Below are 11,898 nucleotides of genomic sequence, written 5' to 3' on the forward strand. Positions count from 1 at the left end.
TACTCCTTTAAATTGTTCTCAATTTAGAGAATGTTAACTACACGAGGGACCTTGATTGACTAAAAAATAAACGCTACTTCCTATAAGACCTGCAGACCTTCCCTTTCTTTTTACTTCAGTTACTGTAGATAAGGAGAAATACTCACCTGAACCTACTCACCAATCAGGTGCCTCCCCTGTGTCGCGTCCCGATCTGATTCCTGACGTCACTTCGAACTCGGTCGCAGCTCCGCTCGGCTCCTCTCAGCGCTCTGAAATCCCGCCTTTTATCGGACGCTCCCTCCGCTCGGCTCCTCTCAGCGCTCTGAAATCCCGCCTTTTATCGGACGCTCCCTCCGCTCGGCTCCTCTCAGCGCTCTGAAATCCCGCCTTTGATCGGACGCTCCCTCCGCTCGGCTCGGCTCCTCTCAGCTGTTCTCAGCGCTCTGAAATCCCGCCTTTTATCGGTCGCTCCCTCCGCTCGGCTCGGCTCCTCTCAGCGCTCTGAAATCCCGCCTTTTATCGGACGCTCCCTCCGCTCGGCTCGGCTCCTCTCAGCTGTTCTCAGCGCTCTGAAATCCCGCCTTTTATCGGACGCTCCCTCCGCTCGGCTCGGCTCCTCTCAGCGCTCTGAAATCCCGCCTTTTATCGGACGCTCCCTCCGCTCGGCTCCTCTCAGCTGCACTCAGCGCTCTGAAATCCCGCCTTTTATCGGACGCTCCCTCCGCTCGGCTCCTCTCAGCGCTCTGAAATCCCGCCTTTGATCGGACGCTCCCTCCGCTCGGCTCGGCTCCTCTCAGCTGTTCTCAGCGCTCTGAAATCCCGCCTTTTATCGGACGCTCCCTCCGCTCGGCTCGGCTCCTCTCAGCTGTTCTCAGCGCTCTGAAATCCCGCCTTTTATCGGACGCTCCCTCCGCTCCGCTCGGCTCTTCTCAGCGCTCTGAAATCCCGCCTTTTATCGGACGCTCCCTCCGCTCGGCTCTAGATTGCTCCTTGTCCTTCTCCATATCTAATCTAAACCTCATGATACTATGATCACTGTTCCCTAAATGTTGCCCCACTGAAACTTGCTTCAATTGACCCACCTTACTCCCCAGAACAGCTGAACGAGAAACCACAGTAATCAGGAATGATGCTAAGAGGAGGCCGATCCTACAGAAAAATCACTGCGTGCTCAGTTCCGACGCTGGCCGAGCAGATATAGGAAGTACCGTCGAGTTGGACCATCCCCTGCCCCCACCTGTCCCAGATGGAGAAGTTCCTGAGGAGGAACCCCTTTGACGACAAAGCCCTCAGACAACAAGGAAAGTTCTGGGGGTCCTTCAAGGAAAGGAGAGGCTGGACCGGATCGGGCAGTTCCACGAACATACGGTCGATGCCATTTGGCAGAACGTCTCAACGCCGGAACTGACCAACCGGCGCCAGGATGTGACCTGGATGTTGGTGAGAAAGGCCATTCCAGTGCAATCCTTGCAACATGCACGGAATCTCAGCGCCACCGCGAGCTGCCCTCGAGGCTGCAGCATGGCGAGACTGTCATCCACCTCCTGATGGAATGTCCCTTCACGCGGAAGGTGTGGAGAGAATTGTTTTCTGTCCCGGTGCATCCTCAACAGTTTGATAACAGTTTGGCTCTCTGGGGAAAGGAAACCGTGTAAGGCCAGCCCACGTGGTATTGGTCACCGTGTATTATGAGATATTAACTTTGTTTGAATTGTAATATTGGGATCATATTGTGTACGATCTGTATTGTTATCAATTGCATTGCTTTGAAATTGTGATCATTTATTTGAACTCTGTGGATTCTTAAATTTTATGAAATAAGGTGTATTTTGTCATTAAAAAAATGTGCAAAAACCTTCAAACCGGTTAGAAATCAAACCTACAATCTTCTGGCCTTGAGTCAGCCACGTTACCCATCGATCCACTGACCCAGGTTGTGGAGAGGAAGTCGGAGCTCACACTCCCACAGCGCTGCGGGATGAGCAGGGACCGAGTCAGTCTCGGTCATGCCCACGTGACTCCACGAGTCCGGGAGTCTTTAAAGGCGCACGGTGAACAATCACCAAAGAGAGGAACCTTTGCTGCTTCCCTTCGATAGTTCTGCTGGGAGAGTGGAGGATAATTCATCAAACAAATCACAAAGCAAAGTCATCCTGAGATCATTGTTTCAATTCCAGCTTGAAGGAACGTGTCCGCTTTTGGATTAAGCAGCATTTAGCTCAAGGCCGCTCTTTTAACTTTCCAGGCAGCCGACAGCTCAACATGTTGACGCCTCTTTTCTCAAACCTGAAAGCTTTCTGTGTCTGCCCGAACACGGCTGTTTCGCTCGAGCATTTATCTTTGCTAACCAGCAGGGGGCGGCTTTGAGCAGCAACTTCTTAAAATTTCAAAGTATATTTTATTTCATAAAATTTAAGGATACTAACAGTTCAGTGTAAAAGTCAAAATTTCAGTTCAAAACAATACACAATAGATCCCACACACTATGATCCCAGTATTTTAATAGAAAGCAAAGTACATATCTTATACTACATTCTGGACAACACAAGATGCGGTGGGTTCAGTCCATATCTTAAATTACATTCTGTACAATACAAGGTGGGGTGGACTCAGTCCATATCTTTTATTACATTCTGTACAATACAAGGTGGGGTGGACGCAGTCCATATCTTATATTACATTCCGTACATTACAAGGTGAGGTGGACTCAGTCCATATCTTATATTACATTCTGTACATTACAAGGTAGGGTGGACTCAGTCCATATCTTATATTACATTCTGTACAATACAAGGTGGGGTGGACTCAGTACATATCTTATATTACATTCTGTACAATACAAGGTGGGGTGGACTCAGTACATATCTTATATTACATTCTGTACATTACAAGGTAGGGTGGACTCAGTACATATCTTATATTACATTCTGTACAATACAAGATGGGGTGGACTCAGTACATATCTTATATTACATTCTGTACAATGCAAGGTGGGGTGGACTCAGTACATATCTTATATTACATTCGATACAATACAAGATGGGGTGGACTCAGTACATATCTTATATTACATTCTGTACAATACAAGATGGGGTGGACTCAGTACATATCTTATATTACATTCTGTACAATACAAGGTGGGGTGGACTCAGTACATATCTTATATTACATTCTGTAGAATACAAGGTGGGGTGGACTCAGTACATATCTTATATTACATTCTGTACATTACAAGGTGGGGTGGACTCAGTACATATCTTATATTACATTCTGTAGAATACAAGGTGGGGTGGACTCAGTACATATCTTATATTACATTCTGTACATTACAAGATGGGGTGTACTCAATATATATCTTATATTACATTCTGTACAATACAAGGTGGGGTGGACTCAATACATATCTTAGATTACATTCTGTACAATACAAGGTGGGGTGGACTCATCACATATCTTATGTTACATTCTGTACAATACAAGGTGGGGTGGCCTTGAAGGTCAGCAAGTCCGGCATAAAAGGACTTGCTGATCCTCAGTATGTCAGTCTGTGAAGAAGTCACCGAGCCCTCTTCCTCCTTCAGGCTGCTGATTACAGAAGTCTCTCTGAGCAGCTTCTGGAAGAAGAAGTGCGAGCACTTCTCGTCCTGCTCCACAGACTCTGGACAAGAAGACGCTGCTTAAGGCCCCTTTAACTCGACTCGTCACAATGTGAGATCACAGGGTGAGGCCCCTTTAACTGGACGTGTCATACTGTGAGATCACAGGGTGAGGCCCCTTTAACTGGACTGGTCACACCTTGAGATCAGAGGGTGAGGCCACTTTTACTGGAAAGGTCATATCATGAGATACAGTCGGTATTGTATTGTATTGCTTCGAAATTGTCAAATTTAGTTTTAACTCTGTGTATTCTTAAATTTTATGTCGTAATGTCTGTTTTGTAATTAAAAAAATAGCAGAAACCTTCGAGTCATACGAGAAGCGAACTCTACAATGGGCTTATTTATGAACAGACATGTTATCGATTAGTGCACTGGCTGACGTTACAGACAGTAAGTAACAGCGCAGCGCTATGAGCAGGTACCGAGTCAGTCTCAGTCATGCCCACGCGACTCCACGAGTCCGGGAGTGTCAAAAGGTGTACAGTGAACAATCACCAAAGAGTAGCAGTTTTTCTGCTTCCCTTTGATCGCTCAGCTGGTAGAGCGGAGGACTGTAATACAGCAACAGGTCAAAGTTATCCTTAGGTTGCTGGTTTGATGGAACAAACGTGCTTTTGAAGTAATTAACTCAAGGCCGTTCTCTTAACTTTACAGGCGGCCTGCAGCTTAACATGTTGGTACATTAAACTTTCTGTGTCTTCCCGAACACGGCTGTTTTCATCGAGCATTTGCCTCTGCTCACCAGCAGGGAACGCCTTTGAGTAACAACACGTCAAACCGCTTTCAGGCAAAACATTCTTCCATCAGTCAGTCAGTCAGTCAGACAGACAGGGCTCTCGCTGCTCCCTCAAGCTCGGGGACGCTGTGCCTTTCCGGTGACCTCGTCTGCCTTCCGCAGGCTCGGGCTTTTCTCAGCATCATTCACGATTACTGCGGCTTCCCGTTCTGCTGTCGCTCACTTGCTGATGTTCGATACCACCGATCGGAGCAAAGTATTGATTGTATTCAGGGAGGGGCTAACCCAAGGCAAGATTTCTCTGCTGGTCGTGGAGCTACTTGGAGGCGAGTGCGAAGCAGCTACTGTGAAGGGCAATTTACAAGAAACAACCTCAAATATGGAATAAACTGGTGCAGTAGCAACATGGATACAGTATTGGCTAAGGGACAGGAAACGTAGATGAGTGGTGAACAGTTGTCTTTCGGACTGCAAGGAGGTGTACAGTGGTGTTCCCCAGGAGTCGGTGCTGGGACCACTGCTTTTCTTGATATATATTAATGATTTGGACTTGGGTGTACAGGTCGCAATTTCAAAATTTGCAGATGACACAAAACTTGGAAGCTCAGTAAACAGTGAGGAGGATAGCGATAGATTTCAAGAGGATATAAACAGGCTGGTGGCATGGGCGGACACGTGGCAGATGAAAATTAACGCAGAAAAATGCAAAGTGATGCATTTCGGCAGGAATAACAGGAGAGGCAATATAAACTAGAGGGCACAACTCTAAAAGGGGTACAGGAAAATAGAGATCTGGTTGTATATGTGAACAAATCGTTGAAGGTGACAGGGCAGGTTGAGAAAGCGATTAAAAAGCATACGGGATTCTGGGCTTTATAGGTAGAGTACAAAAGCATGGAAGTCATGATGAACCTTTATAAAACACGGTTCAGCCATATCTGGAGTATTGTGTTCAGTTCTGTGCACCGCACTTTAGGAATGACGTGAAGGCCTTAGACAGGGTGCAGAAGAGACTTACTCGAATGATTCCAGGGATGAAGAATTTTATTTACGTGGATAGACTGGAGAAGCTGGGGTTGTTCTCCCTGGAACAGAGAGGGTTGCGAGGAGATATGATAGAGATTTTCAAAACCACGAAGGGTTTAGACAGAGTATACAGAGAGAAACAGTTCCCATTGGCAGAAGGGTCAAGGACCAGAGGGCATAGATTTAAGGCGTTTGGCAAAAGAACCAAAGATGACATGAGGAAAACGTTTTTTTACACAGCGAGTGGTTACAATCTGGAATGCACTGCCCGAGGGGCTGATTCAATCATGGAAAGGAAATACAAATGCAGGGCGACGGGGATGGGGCGGGGGAGTGTGACTAGCTGGATTGCTCTTTCATAGAGCCGGCACGGTCTCGATAGGCCAAATGGCCTCATTCCGTGCTGTAACCTTTCTATGATACTGATAGAGTGCTCGCTGAGCATGTGAGAGATGGGAGGATATATTCTTGCATTCTCCACTCACCTTTTTACTTTGGTCAATTGTCCAGCAACAAAAGTGGCGTCAGTTTTCAGCGAGCCCATGGTCCATGTACTTCTTAAGCTTCACTGCGTGCTACGGTACAGAGAGGTCAAGGGGCAGCAAATCTTTTGGTGTGCTGCAGGAAGCAAAAATTCTTGATTTTGGTCTTGAGCAAAGATGGAAAAAAAAGCTTAAAAATGCCTTCTCTGAGGATTGAACTCAGGACCTTCAGATTATGAGACTGACGCGCTGCCTGCTGCGCTAAGAAGGCATGTAATGGACAAATTTCCAGGCAGCACTATGAAGTAGCACAGTTTGCAAGGTGTAAAATCATAAACTCATCGGCAGTTTTTAAAAACTCTCCATCCAGGTGGAAATCGAACCAACAATCTTCTGAATTCTGGTCAGACACTTTCTCCATTGCTCCACTGGCCCAGGGTGTGGAGAGTAAGTCGCAGCTCACACTCTCACAGCGCTGCGGTATGAGCAGGTACCGAGTCAGTCTCGGTCATGCCCACGCGATTCCACGAGTCAGGGAGTGTCAAATGGCGTACGGTGAACAATCACCAAAGAGAGAGACCTTTGCTGCTTCCCTTCGATAGCTCAGTTGGTAGTGCAGAAAACTTGTAGAGATTAAAACTTGAAAGCAAAATCATTCTTAAATCGCTGGTTTAATTCCGGCTCAAAATAGTGGTTTTGCAGTAAACGGTATTGAGCTCAAGGCCGCTTTCTTTACTTTACAGACTGCTCACTGCTTAAAATGTTGGCGCTTTTCCTTTCTCAAAACTGAAAGCTTTCCGTGTCTGTCTGAACACGGCTGATTTGCTCGAGCATTTGCCTCTGCTCACCAGCAGGCAGCGCCTTTGAGCAACAACACGTCAAACCGCACTAACTTTCAGGCAAAAAAAGACTTCTTTCAGTCAGTCGGACAGGTCTCTCGCTGCTCAGAGGAGTGCCTTTGTGCATCAATTCTTTGTATTTTCAAAATACACTTTATTTCATAAAATTTAAGGATACATACAGTTCAGTGTAAAAGTCGCAATTTCAATTCAAAACAATACAAAACAGATCGCACACACTATGATCCCATTATTTCAATAGAAAACACAGTACATATCATATAATACATTCTGTATAATAAAAGGTGGGATGGCTTCACACAGTAGCCTTTTCCCATCGAGCCCTTGCATAGGCTGCACCGTGCCTCAGTGAGTCCTGCAGCACATTCTCCTGGACCTTGGAGTGTGCCAGTCGGCAACACTCGGTCGTGGTCAGCTCTTTCAGCTGGAAGAACAGCAGGTTTTTGGGCGGACCAAAGAGCCTCCTTCACCGAGTTGATGGTCTTCCAGCAGCAGTTGATATCTGTCTCGGTGTGCCTTCTGGGAAACTGCCCGTAGAGCACAGCGTCCTGTGTTACCGAGGTGTTGGAGATGAACTGGGACAGATAGCAACGCATCTCTCTCCACATATTCTGCGTGAAGGTCCAGTCCACCAGGAGACGGACAACGGTCTCGTCCCCATTGCAGCCTTGAAGGCAGCTCGAGGTGGTGCTGAGATTCCGTGTGTGTTGGAAGGACCGCACTGGGAAGGTCCTTCTCACCACCATCCAGGCCACATCCTGGTGCCTGTTGGTCAGTTGCAGCGACGAGATGTTCTGCCAAATGGCATCAACCGTCTGGTCGGGGAACTGCCCGAGTGGATCCACCCTCTCCTTTTCCTGCAGGACCCCCAGAACGTTCCTCCTCGAACACTGTCTGACGGCCTTGTGGTTGAAGTGGTTCCTCCTCAGGAACTTCTCCACTTGGAACAGGTGGTGAGTGGAGGGGGGGAGCTGGGTCGGTCCAGCTGGACGTGGCGTTCCTGCTTCTGCTCGGCCAGACCCAGTTTTCTCAGTGTATTGGACAGGTAGAAGCTCAGCACGTAGAGACACTTGGTGTTTGCAGACCGGGGCACTACACACATCCGGAGGCAGCCACACGCAAAGGTGTCCATCAGGATCAGGGCAGCATTGGGGACGCTTCTGCCCCCTTTGTCTGGGGGGCTTGTACATGGTGTCCCTGGAGACACATTCTACTGTGGAACTCCAGACAAAGTGGAAGATAGCTCGGATGACTGTGGTGACGGAGCTGTGGGGAATGGGCCAGACCTGGGCCACATAGAGAAACACCGCGAGTACCTCACACCTTATCACTAGGTTCTTGTTGGCTACGGAGAGAGAGCGTCCCCCCAACATACAAAGCTTCTGTTTGGCCTTGGCGACCCGCTCCTCCCATTTTTTGGTGGAGTCCTGGGCCCCCGAACCCGATCCCCAACAGCATCAGGTAGTCGGACCTGACGATGAAGGGGACAAAGGATCGGGTCTCCCACCTGCCATTGAACATGTCCTCACTCTTACTGCGGTTCACTCTGGACCGCAAGGCCAGCTCAAAGCGATCGCAGATGCCCATCAGTCTGTGAACCGACTGCTGATCGGAGCAAAAGACGGTGACGTCATCCATGTTCAGGGAGGTCTTAACCTGACAGCCTCCACTGCCTGGGATCGTCATCCCCCTGATACCTGTGTCCTTCCTGATGGACACGGAAAATGGCTCGACTCAACGCATGAACAAGAGCGCAGAGAGAGAACAGCCCTGCCTGACTCCAGATTTAATTGGAAAACTCTCCGATTCCAGCCCATTGATTAGGACTGCGCGATGGATGTCCACATAGAGCAGTCGGATCCAATCGCGGATTCCCTCCCCAAACCCTATTTTGGAGACCGTGTCCATCATGTATGTGTGGGATATTATGTCGATAGCCTTCTCCTGGTCCAGGCTGATCAGGCAGGTGTTCACCCCTCTGCCCTGCACGTAGGCGATCGCATCCCAGAGCAGCACAAGGATATCAGAGGTCGTCCTGCCGGGTAAAGTACATGTCTGATCGGGGACGTTCACCCACTCCAGAGCAGATTCGAGCCTGTTGGCGATGGCCTTCGACAGAATCTTGTAGTCAGCATTAGCAGGGAAATGTGTCGCCAATTTCTGATTTATTCCCTCTCCCCCTTCTGCTTTTAGATGAGGGTGATGATGTCATTTCTCATGGACTCTGACATGCTGCCTGCCAGAAGCATACCCCCGTACACTTCAAGTAGGCCTGTGCCAATCCAATTCCACAAAGCCGAGTACAAATCAACCGGTAAACCATCGCTCCCCGGAGTTCTACTCTTCTCGAAGGACTGGACGGCCTTTGTCAGCATCGTCCGAGGTCAGTCGCCGATCCATGCTCTCCCGCTCGCTGTCCTCTAAGACCTCCGTGACAGAGGACAGCAAGGTTTGAGAGGCCGTGCTGTCTCTGGGCTTCGCGTCATACAGCCCGGCATAAAAGGACTTGCTGATCGTCAGTATGTCGGTCTGTGAAGACGTCACGGAGCCCTCTTCCTCCTTCAGGCTGCTGATCACCAGAGGTCCCTCTGAAAGAAGAAACACGAGCACTTCTCGCACTGCCCCACGGAGCGGACTCTGGACCGAAAGGTGATCTTCGAGGCCTCGGAGGTGAAGATCGAGACTTGCTGATCCTTCAACTCTCTGAGTTCCTCCCGGACATCGATCCCCATCGACTGCAGCTGGAGCAGATCCTGCATGCGTTTCTGGAGCTGGGACAATTTCCTCTGTCTCTCTCTCGCCCCTTTAACTGGACGGTTCAAACCGTGAGATCAGAGGGTGAGGCCCCTTTAACTGGACAGATCAAACCGTGAGATCAGAGGATGAGGCCCCTTTAACTGGACGTTTCACACCTTGAGATCACAGGGTGAAGCCTCTTTAACTGGACGGGTCATACCGTGAGATCAGAGGGTGAGGCCCCTTTCACTGGACAGGTAAAACCTTGAGATCTCAGGGTGAGTCCCCGTTAAGTGGACGGGTATCAAAGTGAGACCACAGTGTGAGACCCCTTTAACTGGACGGGTCACACCGTGAGATCTCAGGGTGAGACTGTTTTAACTGGATGGGTCACACCGTGAGATATCAGGGTAAGGCTCTGTGATTCCAGGTGATATTTCCTCGCTCGACTAATTTAAATATGTGAGGTGGCGAGAGTGTTGGAGAAATGAAGGCTTGAGATGGCAGAAGCACAGGGTCTCAGCAGCAGTGTGACCAGGACTGTACTTTGTAACTGGTGCAGGGAAACAGCAGTGGGAACTGAAATCACAAAATCACAAGAGACTTAGAGGTCCATGTATATAGATCATTAAAATGCCATGGACAGGTACAGAAAATATTCTTAGAAGGCTATTGGAATGCTGGTCTTCATATATATAGAGGACTGGAATACGTGGGTAGAATTATGCTACAGCTATACAAAGTCCTATACACCTGGAGTACTGTGTTCAGTCCTGGGTGCCACACCTTAGGAAGGACATATTGGCCTTGGGAGTGCAGAGCAGATTTACTGGAATGATACCTGGACACTAAGAGTTAAATTCCGAGGAGAGAGTAAACAAACCAGGCTTGTATTCCCTGGAATTTAGAAGATTAAGGGGTAATTTGATCGCAGTTTTCAAGATGTTAAGGGGACCTGGTCGGATCGAAAGAGAGAAATTATTTCCGCTGTTTGGGCTGTCGAGGACTAGGGGACATAGCCTGAAAATTAAAGACAGGACTTTCAGGAGTGAAGTTCGGAAACACTTCTGCAGGGAAAGGGTGGGAGAAGTTTGGAAATCTCTTCCTCAAACAGCAGGTGATGCTAGCTCAAATATTAATTATAAATTTGATATTGAAAGATTTATGGTAACCAAATGTATGAAGGGATATGGGGCTAAGGCTGATATGTGGAGTTAGGTCACAGATTAAGCATGGTCTCATTGAAAGGTGGAACAGGCTCGAGGGGCCAAATCGCCTAATCCTGTTCCGATCTTCCAATGTACCTATGTGTCAGCTTTCTGTGTTTATAAACACTTCACTGTATTTCACTCCGTCGCCAACACTGTGAAGCCTCCCCTGGTGTATCAGCTTTCAGTGTTTATAAACACTTCACTGTATTTTTCTCCATGTCCAACACTGTGAGGCCTCCCCTGGTGTATCAGTTTTCAGTGTTGAAAAATACTTCACCGTATTTCACTCCCTGTCCAAAACTGTGAGGCTCCCCTGGTGTGTCAGCTCCCTGTGTTTATAAACACCTCAATGTATTTCACTGCATTTCTAACTCTGTGAGGCCTCCTCCGATGTGTCAGCTCTCCATTAATAAACATTTCAATACATTTCTAACACTGTGAGGCCTTCAGTGTTTATAAACACTTCACTGTATTTCACTCCGTGTCCAACACTGTGAGGCCTCCCCTGGTCTATCAGCTTTCAGTGTTTACAAACACTTCACTGTATTTCACTCTGACTCCAACACTGTGAGGCCTCCCCTGGTGTATCAGCTTTCAGTGTTTACAAACACTTCACTGTATTTCACTCTGACTCCAACACTGTGAGGCCTCCCCTGGTGTATCAGCTTTCAGTGCTTATCAACACTTCACTGTATTTCACTCCGTGTCCAACACTGTGAGGCCTCCTCTGGCATGTCAGTTCCCCGTGTTTATAAACACTTCAATGCATTTCACTGCATTTCCAACACTGTGAAGCCTTCCCCGATGTGTCACTCTCACTGGGCTATAAACTGGGTCGTGTTACGCCCGTTGTCTCGGCGCTATGAGGCCTCCTTATGCGCCCAGGTGGCGTCCGGAATGCGCGCGCATAAATCTAGCGTGACATGCTCCCACTGACACGATGGGATAACATGTTGAAAGTAGTCACTTATTAATAGCAGGGAGAAACATTCCAGTGGCACAATTAGGGCCCATGGAGGCTGACATTAATTACAGTCACTGAACAAACAGATTCAGTTAACAACTTTAAATCCAACAATGTTTATATCACAAGAAATATTTAACCAAATATTACACAGATGGAAAGCGCAAAGCCCAGTATATAATTTTAATAAATATTTGGAAGAAGAGAATCTATGAGACCCACAGTCTGACAGCACTGATGTG

General features: G+C 48.0%; 1 non-coding gene across 1 annotated transcript; it reads right to left on the bottom strand.

Moving 5' to 3' along the window:
• Positions 1 to 6,083: 6,083 nt before the first annotated feature.
• trnam-cau (transfer RNA methionine (anticodon CAU)) lies at positions 6,084 to 6,156 on the bottom strand. The gene has a single exon. It is a non-coding gene; the product is annotated as a tRNA-Met (tRNA).
• Positions 6,157 to 11,898: the final 5,742 nt, after the last annotated feature.

Source organism: Heptranchias perlo, unplaced genomic scaffold (assembly GCF_035084215.1).
Source record: "Heptranchias perlo isolate sHepPer1 unplaced genomic scaffold, sHepPer1.hap1 HAP1_SCAFFOLD_50, whole genome shotgun sequence".
NCBI lineage: Eukaryota > Metazoa > Chordata > Chondrichthyes > Hexanchiformes > Hexanchidae > Heptranchias > Heptranchias perlo.